The following is a 20,475-nucleotide window of genomic DNA, read 5'->3' as shown; positions in this document are numbered from 1 at the left end:
ACAAGCTGTTCATAAGTTGTCATCTTTATCTGTCTCTACAGTTGTCATTAGAAAAATAAATTTACTTGAAAATCATTCTAAATTACAACATACATTACTGAATTACAAACACCTCGCTGCTCTGCTTTATTTCAATAGATGAAGATACTGTAAATATTTCCAATTAATATGGCATGTTTCATTTGAAAATTTTACTATCTTTTCCATCATTCATAAATCATCAAACCATTTTGGGAAGCAGGAGAATTTCTTAATAAATGACCTTCATATGAGATTTAAAATTTAAATTGTTGAATTCTCTGATATTTTAGGAAGCAGAAGAGTTACTTAATAAATTACCCTCCTGAAATTTGAAGTTAAAAATACTGAATTCTCTGATTTAAAGTATTTCTCTATTAAGAGGAAAAAAGTCAAGCAGTGATTTTTTTTTTTCCAAAACAAGAATGAGGCTTACATGTCTTGGTTCCTTTTAAGTGCCTCTCCTTTTCTTCTGTCTCATCTCCTAAATCCATTGAAGTAGAAATATTTTTAAGTTAAGGTCTATGTGCTGAGATATACCACTTGGACTCCTGGGACAAATATAGTATTGACTTTGGCCAATGTAACTTTGTATGTTACTCCTTTTGTTCTCATCCTCATGTAGGACCTGCCTTCTTTGTACCTGGATCATTGCAATAATCTAACAGGTGTTCCTACCTGTGATGTCTTTTGCTCTCCTTAAAAACATATATATGTGCAGTATTGTTATGTTAATTGTGGTAATCACTTCTGGGGAGTCTTTCTCACTTTCTGAAGGGCAAACTCAGGTCTAGTCTCACATCCCATGGAAAGTGCCTGTTATTTGCAGTCAAGACAGCCCTGGATTGGAATCTCATCTGCTCCATTGATTAAATCTGAGCAAGTAACTTAACCCAACCAAGCTTGAGTTCCTTATTCTTTGAGGGAACTCTGAAAGGTTGTCATAAAATTAAATGACCTGAAGTATGTAAGGAAATGTTGGTTCTCATTTCCCTGTCCACAACTGGACACCTATAGAACTTTACAGCTTTGTTTCCCAATCTACTAGCCACGCATTATCTACCACTTTTCAAACAAGTTTTGTCATTCCCTGGTCCTGTGCATTTTATCATGTGTTTCTCTGACTAGAATGCACTTCCTTCCATATTTTCATTTGCCAAACATGTCAATTCTCTTCTTGTCCAGCCTAGCTGCTGCAATGGAGGACCATCTTCGGGTGACTCAGCCCCATCACTTCCTAAGCTAAGATCCTGGGAAGGGCAGGCCATAAAATAATGTAACCCCCATGCTTGTGGTGTATGTATGGGAACTTATAGGTACGCATGCCCACTAAGTCACAGACTTCTCTGAACTCCTACTGTATTTCTCCAGTGTGCAAAATTGGGACTCCGTGTAAGTTTCCTTACAGCACTGCAGTTGTACCAGGGGCTTCAGTCCTCTTCACTGGGATCTTGATGCTTCTTAATTCTTGATAGCTCCTGCTCTAGGGGGCTATTCCAACCTGTGGTTGGGGTCTTGATCTGCCAATGTTAACCAGAACATGATATCACAGCTAAGTCATCTTGGTATCTTCACAAGAGTGGATCACAGTTTTGATTTCTGCCATGCCTCTCTGGGCTTTAAAATATTGACTTCTGGCTTCCTCTCTTAGGGACAAACTTTACAACCAGGTCAGTTTCTCTATCTATCCAGGTATTTCTAGTTATTCTCTCAGTCTGGCCACTAAGAAGTGAGGTCCTATCTTGCTTCATCAATTTATTCAGGAGCAATGAGCAGCTCATCAGTGAAGGCTAGCTCAAATGCTGCCTCTTCTAGAATGACCCCCCACCTTGCCACGCATTCATATATGGCCTGTGAGCGCCTTCATTCAGCTTTGTTTATTAAGCATCGGGTATGTGCTAGGCACTTGGGAAAGGCAGAGAAAAACAAGACAAGAAAACATAAAACTTTTGTCCTCATGGAATTCTTATTTACATGGTTTATTATATTTTCATGGGTTTTTTTTAGTTATTTGTAAATACAATTAATACAAGAGCAGGAGACTTTTAAATTATCTTGTCTAAACCCACCTATAGTGGGTTGCCTCCAAAAGATGTCCATGTCCTACCCCCTAGAATATATGAAGTCTTTACTAAGTTAAGGATCTTGAGACAAGATCATCTTGGACTATCTGAGTGTTCCCTAAGTTCAGTGAATAGTATCCTTAAAAGAGAGGGAAGAGAAGCTATAGACAAGGAGGAGAAGGTTATGTGAAGATGGAAGCAGAGACGCGGGTGATGCAACCACAAGCCAGAAAACATCTGGAGCCACCAGAATTTCCTGGAAGAGGCAGGGAAGGACTCTGTCCTACATCCCTTGGAAAAGTGCAGCCCCTCTGACACCTTGATGTCAGACTTCTGGCCTCCGGAACTGTGGCAGAATAAATATCTGTGCTTTAAGGTCCCCAAGTTCATGATAATTTGTTACGGGAGCCACAGAAACTAAAATACCACCACACTTAGCAGTTGACCAGGGCTAGTTAAGATCTTTAGAAGGTTGCAGTCTCACTTGTCCTGCCCCTGGGCTGCCACATGTAATTTAATATAAAACCAGTTCTAAATTGAAAAGCACAAACAGGCATGCTGAAACTAATAGCCCCCTTTCAGTTTTTCTGATTATAAAATCCTGAAGAGTTCATAAAGGATGTGTCCTTTGGATTTGTGATGTGCAGAATAGGAATATACCACCACCCCACAGGGTTGTTCTAGGGATAAAATGATGCAGTGTGTGAAGGCGCCTCACGTAGGGCACACCCTTTGGGGGAAGTGCTTTTCTTTATTTTAGGACTGGTGATGGAGTGGTGGCAAGGGTATAATGAAGATCTGAGACATTGTTTCTTGGTTCCCTCTGCTGATTCAGTGGTTCCAGGTCTGTGAAGTAGAAACATGATGGAATTATTCAGATAGTTTGAATTGACATAGCTCGGCAGATCGTTGTTTAGATCTCATTCTACCATACAGCTGGAACTTAGTGAGTCTCACAGCTCTTCATTGTTGTACTTTGCTTTTTCCACTCAGCAGACAAGGTCATTTGTGCCTTTATAAGGGAGGTGTTCTAGAGCCTTGAGGAAGATGTAGTTAGGCGTGATTCCCAAGAAACAAATCATAAAATAATTTTCCTTTGAGGATGAGAGGAAAGTAAGCAAGAAGTTTTCTCCTTGAGATGTTTCTGGGATTATAAGCAGCTGATTGAGTGGCTGTGAGCCATACATGGACCTTAGCATTTCTTCTAAATGAGAGCGAAAATTACATAATTTCTTCGGGAAATTTTTCATACTGTCAATTATATCTTGCCTCCTGGAGAGACTAACCAGACAGACTCAATTGACAATATATTAAAAAAAGCATCTTAAGTGCCACTGTGCCATTCCCCAGAGTTTTAGTCACTCATAATACTTCCTCAAGACTATAAAAAACATCCCCTAAAACTATTTTACCTTTTTTTTAAATTGAAAGAATTCTTTGACCTTTCTCAAACAGCTGCTCCCTAGAAAATTCTTTTTAGCTGAAGCCGTATGTTACCCTGGCCTTCCAAACAAGCTCATTTCTATGCAAACAGGTTTCCTCATATTCATTTGAAAATGGGGAGAATAATAGCAGGGTTTGGGGGAACATAAAGTTATTTTCTGGATTGACTTCCAATTGAATTAGATCCAACAGACCAGGACTGTGATCACTAACATGCAGTCACGTCTGCCTTATTTCTAGGCAGACACTGTCCATTTTTTACGTACTCTAGCAAATTCCTGGGGTTTGACTTCCTGTATTCTAAGTTAGGCATGAATAGTTAGGCGAATTTAGCAGCTGGAAATATCATGCAGTGTACTAGTTCATAGCTCTGTTCTCACTGGTGCCCATGTTAGATATTTAGAATACCACTCTTGTGTTTTTTTTTTTAATTGAAGTACAGTTGATTTGCAATGTTGTGTTGAGTTTCAGGTGTACAGCAAAGTGATTCAGTTACATGTATACATATATATATTCTTTTTCAGATTCTTTTCCATTATAGGTTATTATAAGATTTTGAATACAGTTCTCTGTGCTATACAATAGGTCCTTATTATTTATTTTATATATAGTAGTATGTATATGTTAATCCCAAACTCCTAATTTATCCCTCCCTCTCCCCCACTCTCCCTGGCAACCATGGTTTTTTCCTATGTCTGTGAGTCTATTCCTGGTTTGTAAATAAGTTCATTTGTATCTTTTTTAGATTCCACATATAAGAGAGAACATACTATATTTGTCTTTCTCTGTCTAGCTTCATGGATAATCTCTAGTCCACCCATGTTGATGCAGTTGGCATTATTTCATTCTTTGCTATGGCTGAGTAGTATTACACTGTGTACACACCCACACACCACATCTTCTGTATCCATTCATCTATCAATGGAAATTTAGGTTGCTCCCATGTCTTGGCTATTGTAAATGGTATATCACTCTTGTTAAACAGCTACACTTTAACAATGATATGTAGAGTAAGTGGTTATACAATTACATAAAGTGTTTAGAAAGTGCCACAGGGTTTGGAAGATACTTTATTTCCTCTAACTTTATTTCCTCTAACGTGGTGAGTCAAACTTCAGCCTACAGAAGGAATGGGAATACCAACAGACAATATTATGCCATATAACCACTGAGGTTTGTTTCTCCATCTAGTTTAAGGAGAGTTATTGGGAAGGGCATTGTGCTATGAGAGTTATTGGGAAGGGCATTGTGCTATGAGCCCTAGCGTCCCCACGCATTCCTCCTGGGTATGCTGAGAACGCAAGGCCCTTTCCACTCTTACTAGACCACTTATCAGAGTTGTGTTTGCAACAGGCACCATTAGAGATCAGATACTGTCTTCCCCAAAAGCAGGTCAGGTTTTCTTCTCCTTATTCCAAAAGCAGCGAATTACCAAGCTCAGTCTTTCTGTCCCCTAAACGCAACCCATTTTGTTTGCAGGCATCCATCATGAGCCCTTTGTCTTGCCCCCATGTAACCCGGGGAGCGTGGAGACCTGGAGCAGATGACTGTGAGGCCGGCCACTGCTTCTGCCGTGAGTAATAAAGTCCTTTGTTTCTGACCCAGGGGTCTTGTGGCATTTGTCAGCATCCATGAAATAGTAACAGTTCCATTTGTTACTTTGTGAGTACAGTACAATCTCTGCGCAGTTCTTGACACTTTGGAAGTATTCGTACTCATAACATTGGTCCTATAATGGTTATATTATTTCAAATAATTAATGGCCATGACCAGTATAGAATCTTGCTTTTTAGTTCTGACTACTACTAAACGAATGATCTTGAGTATGTTTATTTTAATTCCTCTGGGACTCTGTTTCTTCATTTGTAAAATAAGAGGATTCAACTAGATCAGTGGTTTTTCAGCTGTGTTCTGGGGAACCCATGGCCAGTCATTTCAAGGGTCTTCCCTGGTTGGGGCTGCTGGATATAGCTGGAGACAATGGTATTGCTGTGGTGACGGGCCCAGTCACCTCCCCTCAGCAGGGCCACCAGCTGTGCTGTGGTTACTGTCCCCACTCAGTGCCCCTTGTCATTTCCTCTGCAGGGTTCTTCATGCTTTCTAGGTCGCTCGTTTCCTATTTCTCGGGAGAAAAATGCAGATAATCAGAATTGTTTCCTCTTTATCTTTTGACCCACTGGCTGCTTTCTGGACACTACTGAGGAAATAAAAGACAGGTTCTCCTCTCAAGAGGAAAATGAAGTCTTTGGTTTCTGACCCAGGGGTCTTGTGTATTTTGTCAGCATCCATGAAATAGTAACAGGCCCAATTTGTTTGTTTGTAAGTAGGGTAAAATCTCAAGACCCTACACAGTTCCTGATACTTTGGAAATATTTTTACTCATAAAATAGGTCCTATAATAGTTGTATTATTTCAAATAATTAATAACCATGACCCATGTAGAATCTTGGTTTTTAGTTCTGACTCTACTACTAAATGAGTAATAGAGTCAGAACTCTGCTCCTTCCAGGAGGAGAACCTAACCTACCTGCCATCCTGTCCATCCTTCCAGAGCTTGACTCCTGGTGAGACACAGAGTCCTTGCTTTCCAAGACTTTCCCCCTCCAGTGCCATGGAATATTGAGCCAAACAAGAGGCTGTAAAACTGGCTTTTGCTGGGGGGACCAGCTGTCCTGATTTGCCTGACTGAGGGTGTTCTTAGGACACGAGGCTTTCATTTTTTAAACCAGAACAGTCTTGGGCAAACCAGGGCAGGTTGATTGTCCTACTAATCTTTTAGATTCAAACTTTATGGTATAAGCTTATGTAATGAGATCCTTAAAGACTGAGGTTTTTGAAAATCAAAAGTCAAGAATTTGACTTTTTTTCCCCCTGAATTTTGCTCTGACAGCCATATCCCAAGGCAATAAATGTCCTTGAATAAGTGGGAGAAGAAAAAAAAGATCAGAAAACAGTGGAAAATATTGGCTAACATAAAAAGTATTATCCTCCTATAGCTATCTTTAATAACTCACAGACTAAAATGGTTTTATGATGATCCCTTTCTAATGGATTCCTAAGTAGTGGGGGTGAAAATGTTCATGAAAATGCACTTAGAGAGAGAGAGGCTGATGTAGAAAAGAACAAAAGGAGAAAGAGAGAGGTCTGGGATGCGTGTGTATCCACGTAGCGAAAAGCAGCGTCGGGAAATAAAGATAAATATGAATGGTAGTGGCCATTTCTGGTTGTTGATTTTTACTTTCATATTTACTTCTTGGTGTTTCTGCGTGCCTATAGTAACCACATATTGCTTTTATAATTGGAAAAACTTGATTAAACAAAGCTTTAAAAAATGAAAATGAAGAAAAGATGTGTCTAGGTCAGAGGATGAAAGATCATGTTAAAAAAGTGTTAGGATTCCACATTAGAATCTTGACAGTGGATATCCGCTGGTGATTTTTAAGCAAGAAAATACTTACTAAACTTGATCAGAGAGAGTTTTAGATTGGGTTTTGGAAGGGTCTTGCTGGTGTGTTGAGAGGTATTGCCTTGGCTGGGATATCTGAATTTAAACAGAGACCTTTGCTTTCAAATCCAAAAGCAGGGGAAGCACAGACCCTCTGACAGGTGCTTGCTCGGTGCTTGTAAGATATTTTCACTTCGGTGAGTACTTCCTTCTCTTACTCAAGTGAGCTGCCCTTTTCTTCATCAAAATCATTTAAAGGTCAGCTAGAGAGCTTGTCACATGTATCAACCCCCACTGTCTCTGGATGCCCGGTAATCTGAGGGTTTCTGAGTTGAGTAGCCTCCTTTCTAAAGACTGAGTTTGACTGCATGTGGTTGGTTGTACTAATTTGCAATGGCATACTCCTATAATGCAAGAAGAAATTATGCAAATAAGCATGGGATTGTCCAAAAATAATTTTTTTGCTAGGTATGTATGATGCAGTTGGGAACTTTATGTGATCCTATAATCACTTACCAAAGAGAGGATTTGAGGGAAAATAACATAGAAGGGCTTCATCAAGAAGTGTTCATAGGCACGTTAATTAATATGACTTCATTACCAGGATATGAAGGGAACCATGAATCAGGCTAGAGTGCTTCTTAATTCTCTGCAGTGTCATTTAGGCACAAGATTTAGCAGATTTAAGATATGTGCTAAGGTACTATGCTCTTGGCAACTCTATGAACTGTGAATTACCAAGTTCCTCTGAGGGTCTCACCGGCTTCTGTCTCTGGCGTTTAAAGCACACAACTGTATTGTATGGTTCTTTGCTGTTCTGTGTTTGCAACAAGCTGTTGTCCGAAAGGAATTTCCCATCAGTTGCTCGCATATCATGTTGTTGTCATCTTACTAAAACATGAGATGATTTAAGCTTCGCAGCTGTTATTGTTTTCAGTGGAGCAGCTGCCCAGCACTTCCAGGGACAATGCCAGGTGCACAAGGAGGCTATCTATGCAAATTACAGTGAAAAGCTGAGCAATCATTGGGTGGATTTGGTCATTATAGACAGCCAGTCTAAATAACTCAGATGCTGATAGCGTAAAGTTATTGGTGTTGGCCAGAGCAATGCCTCACATTGCTTCAGCTCCTTCATTTGATTTGTGTAATTTTGGACTTAGCCTAAGTGATTGACTTAATAACAAAATTCATGAGAGACTGATGTATGAACCTGAATGCCAATTTAGAAATTTACAGTGGGAACCAAAGTTCATGCCAGTAGATTCTCTCCCAGGAGGAAGACATACATGTGAAGCTGAATTCTATAATTGGAAGTTATGCTTATGATAACATTCTGAACAAGGACAATCAGTTATTTTAATCAATAATGATCCCAGTTATGAGAATAAAACTGTCCAGCAATAGATCCAGGATTTGAACCCAGAAAACAAGACTACAGAGTTATGTAACTATTATAGCATGTTGTCTGGAACTTTTTCTTTATTAGTTTTAGTCTTGCTTCTGGAATTGTATTTTATTCATCTTCGTTGACTTGAGTGTTTACTAAATCTGCCTCCCAGATTCACACATATTTATAAAATCCAGAATCACATCTTCAAATAGCAGTCCCATTCATTTGGGATTTTTCCATGCTTCAATTCTCAGGCATTAAGGCTGTCTGTGAGTGCTAGAGGCCCTTTACTTCGGATCTGGACACTCAGAACAGATGGCACGATGGTCTCAGAGTAAGGACTGTGGATAGGATTGTAGAAGTTCAGTGGAGAAAGCAATCACTGTGGACTAGGATATGGGAGAGTGGGGATATGACCTGGACCTTCAGAACTGGCATTCTGAAATACAGGAGAGCTCAGGAGACTGTGACTAAATCCGTTTGCCTGGGTGAAGACTTAATGCTGCAGAGAAATCTAGATAAAGTTGGAAGTGGATACTGGGGCCAGATTCTTAAATGCCAGGATAGTAAGTATGGATGTTTTTCAGTAGGTTCTGGGGTCCCTTAAGAGCTTCCTTAGAAGAATGGCATGATCAGTCCAGGGCTTGGAAAAAAAAAATCTGACATCATTTTGTAGAAGGGAGGGATGGAGGATAGAATCCGAGAGAACAGGCAGGAGGCCACTATAGGAGTCCAGATGGAGGGGAAGCTGAAATGGCCCAAAGTAAGGTAATAGGGGATTGTATTAGTTTCCCATTGCTGCTTTAACAAATTAGCACAAACTTAGCGGCTAAACCAACAAAGATTTATTTTCATACAGTTCTAGAGCTCAGAAGTCTAAAATAAAGATGCTGGAGGACTGTATTCCTTCTGGAAGATTCAGGGGAGAATCTGCTTCCTTTGTCTTTTCCAGTTTCAAGAGGCCGTCTGCATTCCTTGGCTCATGGCCTCTTCCTCCACCTTCAAAGCATCTCACTCCAACCTCTGCTTCCTTTATTCCATCTCCCCCTTTTCTGCCAAGACCCTTGTGATTACACTGAACCCACCTGGATAATCCAGGTTCCTCTCCCCATTGCCCACATCTGCAAAATCTTTCATACCATGTAAAGTAACATACTCACAGGTTCTGGGGATTGAGATGTGGACATTTTGGGGGGACCTACCACAGAGACATAGGAACATTCCAGTTTGGCTGCTGTCACACGCTACTTCCCTCTCAGACATTGAATTCTGAAAGAGCATGATTACTTACATCCAAAATATACCTTGCTTTTTGCTTTTTTTTGATGCTTGTAATTCTGCTTTTTTCTTTGCCTAGAATACCATTCCTCTGTATCAGTGGCCTCACATCTCAGCTCAAATGCTTCCATCTTCCAGAATCATTCTACTGTCTTCATGAATCAAGGAAGCATGAATCGAGGAAGAGTTCTCTTTCCTTTATCTTACATCTGTATTTTATATTGCTCCTATTTTTTTTTAGCAAAGATGTTTTGTTTCCAAATCATTTCAGACTTGCAACAAAATTGCAGAAGTCATGCAAAGAATTCTGTTCACTGTTTACCCAGCTTCCCCAAATCATAACTTAAAGAGCCATGGCATAATGATGAGAACTAGGAAATTAATACCGACCCAATACCATCAAGTAATTTACAGACTTTATGGAGATTCCAACAACTGTCCCACTAAGGTCCTTTATCTGATCCTTACCTGGCATGCATCTTTAGTTTTCTCCAACCAGTGGCAGCTCCCCAGTCTTTGGTTTTCATGACCTGGACACTTTTGAAGAGTCTAAACAGTTATTTTAGAGAGTTTCTTTTTCTGGGTTTGTCTGACATTTTCTCATGATTTGATTCAGGTTATGTATTTATGGCAAGAATATCACAACAGTGATGGGCCCTTCTCTGCCTCATATCAAGAGATAAAGGATGTTGATAAGGCCCATTACCAGTGATGTTTAATCACTGGTTTAAAATGGTGCCTACCAGGTCTCCTATTGTTCTGCACACATTTTGCTTTGTATTCTATGTCTTTTTGTCACTGCATTTTAGGGCTGGAGAGGATCAAAGAAATGATTTGTCAATGATATTAAAAGTAACGTAGTATTAAATAATACACACTAAGGAATACATGCAGTAGTTCCTTATTCCTCAAAATACCTCTCATAGACACTTTACCAACTCCATTTTGGCTTTTTGGAGAGGACGCGCCTCGTTGACAAGTAACTACTTTGGGGAAGGAATGCAACTTATTATTTATGCCACATAGGACCTAGCACAGTGCTTTACATAAAGTATAGAGCAATAACTGTTGAGTTAAATGAAAATTAAATGGACGGCAGAGCATTCAGATTGTATAACTCTATGTGTAAACAAAGGAGAAGGAATCATGGATAATTATGAAGTACTAATTTGGGGGAAGAGGAATACATAAAGGTGATGATTTATTTTCAAAGGGGCAAAGCTAAGAAATAAGATGAAAATGTTCTTGTGCAGAGGGGCTAAGAGCATAGCCTTGGGGAGCACTCACGTTTAGGAAGTATTCAGCGGGGGAAAAGTCAGTACTAGTGAAAGTGGGGGAAGAGTGGATAAAGCAGAAGCAGCAAGATATCACTGGGTTACAGCCAAGTTCAGATCTGGAATGAAGAAAATTAAAGGAGGGTGTGCATGGGGCCATGATTAAATGCCAAAGATATTTTGGGAAAACTGTAAAAACAGCATTTTTTAAAGTTGTCTTAGTTTTTTTTTTTAATTTAGTCAACACAATTATCCATAATAATGGAAGAGAAAAAATGCCAAGATAAGTCAGAAGAATGGATAACTCTGAACACGCAGACTTGACTATAAAGCATATTGTATATGATTTCTGAAGCAGCACATTTCCCTTTCAATGTTTGCTAAATTTACATGAAGAACAGCCTTTATTTCTTAATACAAAACCTACTTGGTGGAAGGGAAACAGAACTGGAATCTGCAAAGTGGTCACGTGTTTCTCCTTGTGGGCTTACATTATTGCAAATGTGAGAGTGCTTCTCATTGTTCTAAACGTGAACCTTTTCTGGCTTTATCTATCTTCAAACTTTACAATGAGGGAGATCAGATCACTAGAGCAGAACTCAGATCTTGTTTCTGCTCTTAGCATCACCAGTAACAGACTGTGTAGTGCAACAAGGAAATTCCTTCAGGGTCTTTGTGCCTCCGTTTCTCACCTAAAAATGAAAAGGTTGATTAGATAATCTCAGTCATGTCCTCTGGAGGTAATGCTCTAGGTGGTTCTGTTGTTTTGGGGGATGCTAGCTATATAACTGGTTTGCATTTCAAATTTTATTTACTAAATTAAGACATGGGTAAGTGCTTCCTTAAAAGCAGATCTTCTAGAGAAAAATATAAATGGGGAGACTGATCGTGAAAGCTGCATAACGTGGTAATTGTGGAATTAACAGTTCCAGGAGCAGCGTTTTATTTAAAACAAGCTTGTCATTTTTGCTTGTGTGGGGTTTTCTTGGTAGGTTGGAGGAGTACCCTTGCCGATTAGTTCTTGCTCCCAAAGTCCCTAGATGAGTTGCTTCCGTGTGAGAGGCTGTTCTTAAAAGCCCAAGGCAGCCAGGAAGAAGGATATTGAAGCTTCAGTGCCCAGCAATCCTTCAAAACGCACAGATGGAGATGGGTAGCTAAAGAGGGGAGGACCCTGACAAAAGAATGAAATTCATTTGGATGGGGCCCTTGGAGACTGGACAGAGTTAAAGAGCCTAACAGTAGGAGGCTTATTTTGCAGCCAGAAGTAGTTTTCTTCTGAAAGAAGAGTGCTTGACGCTGGGAAACATTCTTTCTTCTTCCATGGCAATCTCTGGCGACTTTATTTCTGCCTCCCCCCTCCTCAACTTTGTCTTTCTCCACCCCCACCGACACACACTCCACCTCCTGCTCTGCTTAGTGATTAGATTAGTTTGTTTACCTGGATGGGGGAAGAAGCAGAGTTTGCATACTACGAAGAACAGGCTTCCTCTCTCCTTGCAGAAAACATTCAGCTCTCCTCTCTGCCCCGTGGAGGCTGTGAGCAAGGAAAAAATGACACCTCATCCTAAAATGAAAGGTTCTGAGATCTTTTAAAATCCCAGCTAGTCCAGATCCTGCTAAAGTGAGGAGAGGAGAGAGAGAGAGAGAGAGAGAGAGAGAGAGAGAGAGAGAGAGAGAGAGAGAGAGAGAGAGTGAGTGTGTGTGTGTGTGTGTGTGTGTGTGTGTGTGTGTGTGTGTGTGTGTGTGTGTGTTGACCCACAGCCCTGAGGGATTCTCATAGGCAGTCTCTGAAGTGGAGACAAACAATAAGGCTCTGATGAGCTCTGGTGAGGACGGATGCCAAGGTGATGGAGGATGGGGAAAAGCACACAGGAGCCCTGCTGCAGCCAGCAGTGTCTTGAAGCAGGGGAGATAGCCTGAAAACAATGTATTTTTCAAACAGTACAGTTTTGATGCTGTGAAGTTTCCATCCCCAGGATGTGGAAATATGAAAACCTCAGTTCTCACCTAAGCTCTGTTCCCTACTCGTGTGTAGTTCCGAGCAAGCTACTTAACTTTCCTGAGTCTTGATTTCCTCACATTTTGGGAGGAGGGGGCACAAAACAGATCATCTTGGTGCTCGTGCTTAGAGAACTGTGTCATGTTAGATACAACTTTGAGCATTCAGTTGCCCATCAGTAAAATGGGAGTAGTGATACTGGGAGGATTTTGTGAGAATTTAATAAGATCAAGCCAGGCATAGAAAAATGCCCAAAACTTGTTTTTTCCTTCACTTTCCCTTGGGTTCTGTTTATCTTGAATATTTGAGAAGTAATAACTTAGTTTGTATTACTGACTTTTGATAGTAGCAGGAAAGTGAAGAATTTTAGCTTGCTGAAAATCACAAAATGTATTGCAGTGTAAACTGGTAAAGTGTTTTATGTGGTTTTCGGTATTTTAAATTATCTAATTGGCAATTGATTTAGCTAATTCAGAGTTGATTTATATGCTGATTAGAAGAAAAAAGTACAATTATAAGATCTCATTACTTTACATTATAATAAACTGGTGCCACACAGGTACTGACCAGTTAGAATTGATACCCATCAAAGTGCTGGAACAAAGCCTCCAAGGTCCCTACCGTGACATGCTAGATATTAACCCTTGAATTGCTGTACCCTAGGGAGTTGGGGGGCCTGGGACAGGGTCTGGGGGGAACAGGAAGTCCCTCAAGGGGCTTGGGGTAGCAGCCCTTTACATAAACAAAATTTTTGATATTTTAAAAATTAGAAGGCTGAATCAATGCAGACAGGTGGAGTATCCCTGCTTATCTAGAACACAACAATAGTATCACGCAATCAAATAAAAATGTCCTTAAACCACCCATTTTCCCTTCAAACATCAACTCCCAACCCATTGTAATATTGTCAAGTTTCTAAATGGACTTTTAAGTCACTGAACCTTATTCTTCTGGTAAGCCAACAGAATGGAGGCAAAAATAAACGGGCAAACTCCTTAGACAGGATCTAGGACAGGCGTGGAACAAGTAGCTTGTGCTAAAAATACTTACCTTACCCTTGTCTCTTTTCTATCAATAAGGAATCGATTTCTGTTAGTAGTGCTGTGAAGTCTGGGCCTAACAATCATTCTAGTTAAGAAAGATTCAGGGAATTATGTGAGGAACTGGGACTTTGATTGGGATCAGGACATGGGGGGAGAAAAGAGATGCTTTGTGGGGATGATTTACTTTAGAAGGGAGCAGACACTGCACTGGAGCATTGCGTTAGGGCATTTGAACATCCATGAAGTACTCCTAACGTTACTGGCTGCTTAGGAGTCATGAAGAAAGGATTCTCAAGAGGGAGGAGGCATTAAGTCCCTTGCCCTGGTGGCCGACCCCTTCCATATCCACCTCGCTTTTGGTGTGTGTAGCATCTAGGATGAGGAAGAGACATGATCTGCAAATGTAAACTACTATATTTCAAAACAGATTAAAAAAAAACAAATTTCTTCTGTATAGCACAGGGAACTATATTCAATATCTTGTAATAACCTTTAATCAAAAGAATATGAAAACGAATATATGTATGACTGAGACATTATGCTGTACACCAGAAATGGACACAACATTGTAAACTGACTATACTTCAATTAAAAAAAATAAGAATATGCTTGAGGAATTTATTGGATTGATTTTAAATGATTTTAGCTAGAATATTTTTTCAGTTTTCTCAAACCTAGAACGTAAAAACTACATGAAAATAATCAAATTACACATTTGTGTATATATAGATATCTTTATATACATGCATATATTATGTTAGCATTTACACTGAGTAAAAAGTTAATTTTATCTGTTCCTGGATTTTAAATTGTGAGATAGTTTGACCTAAAAATGGCTTTGAACATGATTTAAGAGGCAATATTTTCTAATTTCTTTTATGAGAATAACTTTAAAAAACATAATCAGGAAAAAAGTTTCTTAACAGAAATCAGCATACTAACCTGACTCCTAAACCCCCAACTAGTATGGAAGTTTATGTATTTGTTTAGAAAGAATCTGCTTCCAACTAATTTTTAAAAAGTTGTTTTTTAAATGGAAGTATAATTTGTATACAACAAAACGTGTGGATCTTTAGTATTACAGCTTGATGAATTTTGATATGTTTATACATCTCTGTAACCACCACTTTGATCAAGATACAGAACATTTTTACCACCAGAGAAATTTCCCTTATGTGCACATGATCTGGATCATGATTTGAAAAGTTCTTTAGTAATGATTGTATATTTTGCTGCAGCCAAATTCATCTTTTGGAGAGCAGATGCAGCGCTCGTGTGGAGTTGAACTTAGCTAGCATTGAATTTTTTTCCTTTTTCCTGGAAAGAATGCCAGAGAAAGATGAGGGGAAGAGTTGAAAGTACATGCAATGGAGTGATTACAATGATGTTTTATAGAATCCAAGATGAGAGAAGGGAGAATATAAAGAGAATTTTTAAAATTGTACCAATGGAGTTGAGATCCAGATATCTTTGGAGTTGGAATACTAGAATACATGCTCTGGAAAAAGAGAAATTGGTAGAAAGTAGGCTGAATGACAATGTTTGGAAGTGATGCAGTGAGTAATTGTTAATGAAACGTTCTAAAACATAATCTTACGATTGGATTGTCAAAATGGAGAGGAAAAAGTAAATGTTGGAAATATGAAGTCAATGAGTGATGGCCAGGATGTTGAGTGGATATCGACATGAATATTGAACTCACTAAGAATGGCGACAGAAGTAATGGTAGTGTGGAAAAAAACAAGAGAGGGATCCGAAGGCTGATGGTGACCATAGCATCGCCATCTATACCACTGCCGAATGGTACTCTGGGGTACAGTCTGATGGGCTGCGATCCATAGATCTGTTGTTTTTATGGAAAGAAGGAAGAAAAATAAATTTTTTAGGAGCAGCCATGAGAAACAGACACCAATTCTGTCTCCAGCCTGGTGGTACCACATGGGATAAGAGATTAAAAAGCAGCCACTTGGGGCTACAGAGGAGGCAGCATGTTCAGGGAAGAGGTGAATTTCTCTTAGATGAAGAAGTTGAAATTAATATGTAGAAAAGAGCTGGAAGATCTAGAGAAGGGTTAGAAGAGTGAGTTTCAGAGAGTACAGTGCAGAAGTTTGGGAGGTGAAAGTTTAGAATTAGGAAATGAACAGCATTGTCTGAGGGGATAAGTGTGGGCAGTGAAGGCTGATCTGAGAATCTGGGGCCTCCAGCAGAGCCCGAGGTAGACAGTTGTGAGACATGATGGTTCCTTCAAGTACTCTCTTACAGGAAAGTGTGTGATGAGTTCTAATCACAGCTTCCTTCTCAGAATCAGTGCCGGAGAGACAGGTAGTACTTGGGTGGGACAGGCACAGCTGGGCCAGGAACACTTGGAATTCTGTAAGTCGCTCATGTTTACAAGATGCATGACGAATGAAAATCTTCTGGACCTCACCCACGTATTGGTGGACATAAAAACGAAATGAAACCATAAGTACAAATTTTGAACCACCATGTTGTACACCTGAAACTAATATAAAAAATCAACTATAATTCAATTTTTAAAAAGCAGTTTGTAATAATAGATGTAAACGTGATCTGTACTTCTAAAAGGAGAGGCTTGGGCGTGAACAAGTCCGTTGTTAGGATGTGCTTTTCCTCCTTTTAAATTATTTCAAGTAATTAAATGCCATTGAAAATGGCTTAAGAGATCAGGGCAGTAATCCTGTAAATATGAAGACTGACACTAAACATTTATTATATTAAGAATAATATATGATTATATAATCATTATATAATATGTAATATATATTATATAAATATATAATAATAATTACATATTGTTATATGAATTAATAAGGGCATTAATTTTTATATATCAATATATTAATGTATAAGTAATACATATTTATAAATAATATAAATATGAATATATAATTAATATATGAATAATAGTATAGTATTCTATATCATTATATTATGTCTTCTCTAGGGCAAACCTGTTGTTTGCAGTATAATTTTTCACACCTATGAAAAATGATAGTTACCCACAAAGAGTTTTAAAAAACATATTCTATGTGTTTATGTTTATTCAAAGGTTGAGAATCTGTTTCTTCAAATGTTTTAAGAGTAACTTTAATCCAAGAAACACCTTTTTGATCCGCATTTACCCTTTAGTTTCCCTTTGTCAGCTTGAGAGATAATAAAAAGGGAGGAAAATGTCAGAAGACAGATCTGTATTTATTATTAATATTCTGTTCTGGGCTGGAAAAGTGATGTGTCTTACACTTGGGTAAAGGAAGGGCGGTTTTCGTATGATCATATCCTGGAAAGCAGTTATCTCCCTAATTTCTTCTCTCTGTGTTCCTCTCACAATGGGAGAATTCTGTCTTTGCCTCTTAAAGGATCTTTTTCTTTCCACTGCTGCCCTGCAAATTTAATTCTCCACTCACAACCCGTTTCCCTCTGCTCAGCAGCTCCACTCTACCTGACACTCAGAAGTATCAACTTCAATGTTTTTGTCTCTTTGCAAGTTACATACGGAACAGACAAAAATAGAAGAGCTCATTAATGGGTGTAAGAAAAACACGTCAGGGTGAGAGGATGAAGTTATGTTATAAAGGCAAGCACAGTGTTGATTTTTTAGCAAGTTGACCTGAAATCATCCTTTGTTAAATAGTTATAACGCAGGTTACAGTTTGGGTCATGCAAATATTATAAAGTACTTATTTGACTTATAAATTTATTATTAATGAATGATAATGTTAGCAATAAACTTGAACTAGACTCAGCTGCTTCATTTGGCAATATAATGCTAATAAACTCTGTTTAGATTAAAAGGAAAAAAAAGCAATAAAAACAACTTGCCAAAGGGCCCATTTCTCACTTGATAGGGCAGTTCTCTTAATTTGTTTTCTGTCTTTACTCATTTTCTCATTTATTACAACAGTTTCTGGTTCTGGAAGTAAACAGAGTTACATATAAAATTGTAATTAAATTTTTCCTCAAGTTCAGTCACCAAAGAGTTGGGCTTAGAGGCAAAGCCAAATGTTTAGTGGTATAACAAGTGGGAATCCTTTTAATTAAAACAAAATGCAATATATTTGACCTTGAAAATCTGAAATTGGAGAAAAAGTGTAGCCTTACTAAACTCTCTCTCACAGGTGAGTAAATATAATAGAGAATACAGTTTCTTTTAAGTGGTATCTGTAGTAATTTTTTGAGATGCTAATTTATTCTTTTTCCTCTGTATTTTTTTCTTTTCTTAACTCAGTTCCTAGAAGGTAGCTACCTTGCCTCTAGGAAGGACTGGGTCACAGGGTGGAAGGAAGAATTACTTACGGACTACAAAGAGTGAAATAGGGATAGAAGAACAAGGGGGAGCGCAGTAATAACCATAGTGGTGGTGAGAGTGGAGGGGTCTTCCCAACTCTTTTGTTCTTGAGAAGACTCCACGACCTTTGCAGGGCACTGGGTAGGGGAATCGTCCAAATACTTGAGTTTAATTTTCGGCCAGTTTGGCAGGATGGAGCTTGTAAATGGAATTAATTTGTTTTAATCTGTTTGGTCATTGTTGTTGTTTCTGTTGTCGTTGTTACCATTTCTTTTTCCCTTAGAGCGCCAAATGGGACTGATCATGATCTTTGATTCATGACGTACTGCCATCTTTGCTTATTCATGGCTTTCACTTATTTTATGCAGTCATTAACGATATGATGAAAGTATGTGAATCCATTACCCAGTTCAAGAACTGGAATCCAATATACACCTATGTGCTCTTCTCTATTCCATTTTTTTTTGTCGGCCATTGGGAGTGGACATTATTTTGAACGTTATGTTTATTCTTATCCTGTCTTAAAGAAAAATTGTTACATGCATAGGTCGTCCTAAAAATATTTTGCTTCTTTTTGATTTTTATAAAAAGATATCATACTGGATGCATCTTCCGGGAGTTGTTTCTTCCACTCATCATTATCATAAGGAGATTATCCTGTGTTTCATGTAGCTTGGTTCACTAATTTTCATTGATATTTAGTATTTCAGTGATTACGGTACAGTTTTTTCAAACTCCTATCAATGGGCATCTGGGTTGTTTCCAGATTTGTGCCATCATGAGCAGTACTGCTAGTTATTTTCTGATAAACATTTGCTAAACTCTTGAGTAAATACTTTGGAGGGGAATTGCTAGTTTATTGAGTGTGCAAATATTCAACTGTATAAAATAATGGTAAATTGTTTTCCGAAGTGAATATTCCAAGTTACATTCTGTTAATGATGTATGAGAGCCCGTCAATCTGCAATCTCTGGAATGCTTGTTATTCCTAACTTTTTAGTTTTCCCCATTGAATGAACATAAAATAACTCTCCTGCTCTTTTTTAAAATTTCCTTGATTGCTGGTTAATTGAGCCTCACCTCATATGCTTTTCAGTGATGTATGTTTTTTGTTTCGTGAAATCCCTGTTCAGATATTTTGTACATTGTTCATTTCTTTCTGTATTTTTATTATTTACTCATAGGAGTTCTTTACTTATAGATACTACCAAAATCTTAATCTTTTCTTTCCTATTGAGTGTTCTGTGATGGTTTAAGAAATCACTTTCCACCATAAGGTAGAAAGATTTTCATCTATATTTTCCTTTTTGAATTTTAAACTTTTTATTTCAACAACACATCATCACTTCTATTCAACATTTACAGGAGTTTCTAACCAACTCTATAGAAGGAATGAATTAAAAGTCATAAGGATAAGAAAGGCAAAAAAATCCTATCACTTTCAGATGATATGATTGTCTACTTGAAATCCCCCCAAATTGAGTAAACAAATTATAAAAATAGGGGAGTTGAGCAAGGCCGCTTTACATAAGGTCAATACAAAAGTTTATCATTTTTATAAACCAGAAACAAGCAACTATAATAATAATAACTATGAAAGACACTTTTTACAATAACAATGAAAAATCTAAAGTACAATATTTAGGAATAAATCTAACAATAGATGTGTAAAACCTGTATATAGAAAACTGCAAAACATTCTTGAAGGATATTAAAAAAAGATTAGTAGAAGAGACATATCACATGTTCATCATGGGAAGATGTCAGAAAAATCTAAATTCTTCCTCCACAGATCTATAGATTTAATGTAACCCCAGTCAAAATCCCAAAAGGCTTGTTTGTGTAACTCAGAAGTCCAAACATAACCAAAATACTTCTTTAAAACATAAAAACATGAAGAAGAAGTTGTGCTTCCAGGTATACAGGCTTCCGGGGCTATATTAAGATATATTTCACACAGAAGGGATAAATCGATGCATGAAATAGAATACAGAGTTCAACAGAAGACCCACACATATATAGAACTTTGATATTTGATAGAGGTGGCATGGAAAATCACTTGGGAGAGGAGTTTTTATTCAATAGTTATGGCTGAAAAATTTGGTTAGCTACATGGGAAATGCATGAAAATTAATCTCTAACGTGTGCATCATACATGAAACAACTCTCCATGGATTAAGAATTTAAATGGAAAAGGCAGAAATTTAAAACTTTCA

The 20,475-nt window shown here is 38.2% G+C and overlaps 1 protein-coding gene across 2 annotated transcripts in view; it reads left to right on the top strand.

Moving 5' to 3' along the window:
* UBE3D (ubiquitin protein ligase E3D) overlaps window positions 1-20,475 on the top strand; it is a 605,228-nt gene that overhangs the window by 344,189 nt on the left and 240,564 nt on the right. For both annotated transcript variants that reach the window (XR_012074809.1, XR_012074808.1), the window contains exon 11: window positions 5,004-5,097. The gene's annotated coding sequence lies outside the window, so the exon portion shown is untranslated. The remainder of the gene's footprint in view (window positions 1-5,003; window positions 5,098-20,475) is intronic.

The sequence above is a fragment of the Vicugna pacos genome, chromosome 8, assembly GCF_048564905.1.
Source record: "Vicugna pacos chromosome 8, VicPac4, whole genome shotgun sequence".
NCBI lineage: Eukaryota > Metazoa > Chordata > Mammalia > Artiodactyla > Camelidae > Vicugna > Vicugna pacos.
Note: the sequence above shows the minus strand (reverse complement) of the source record. Positions and strands in the feature narration are given on the sequence as shown.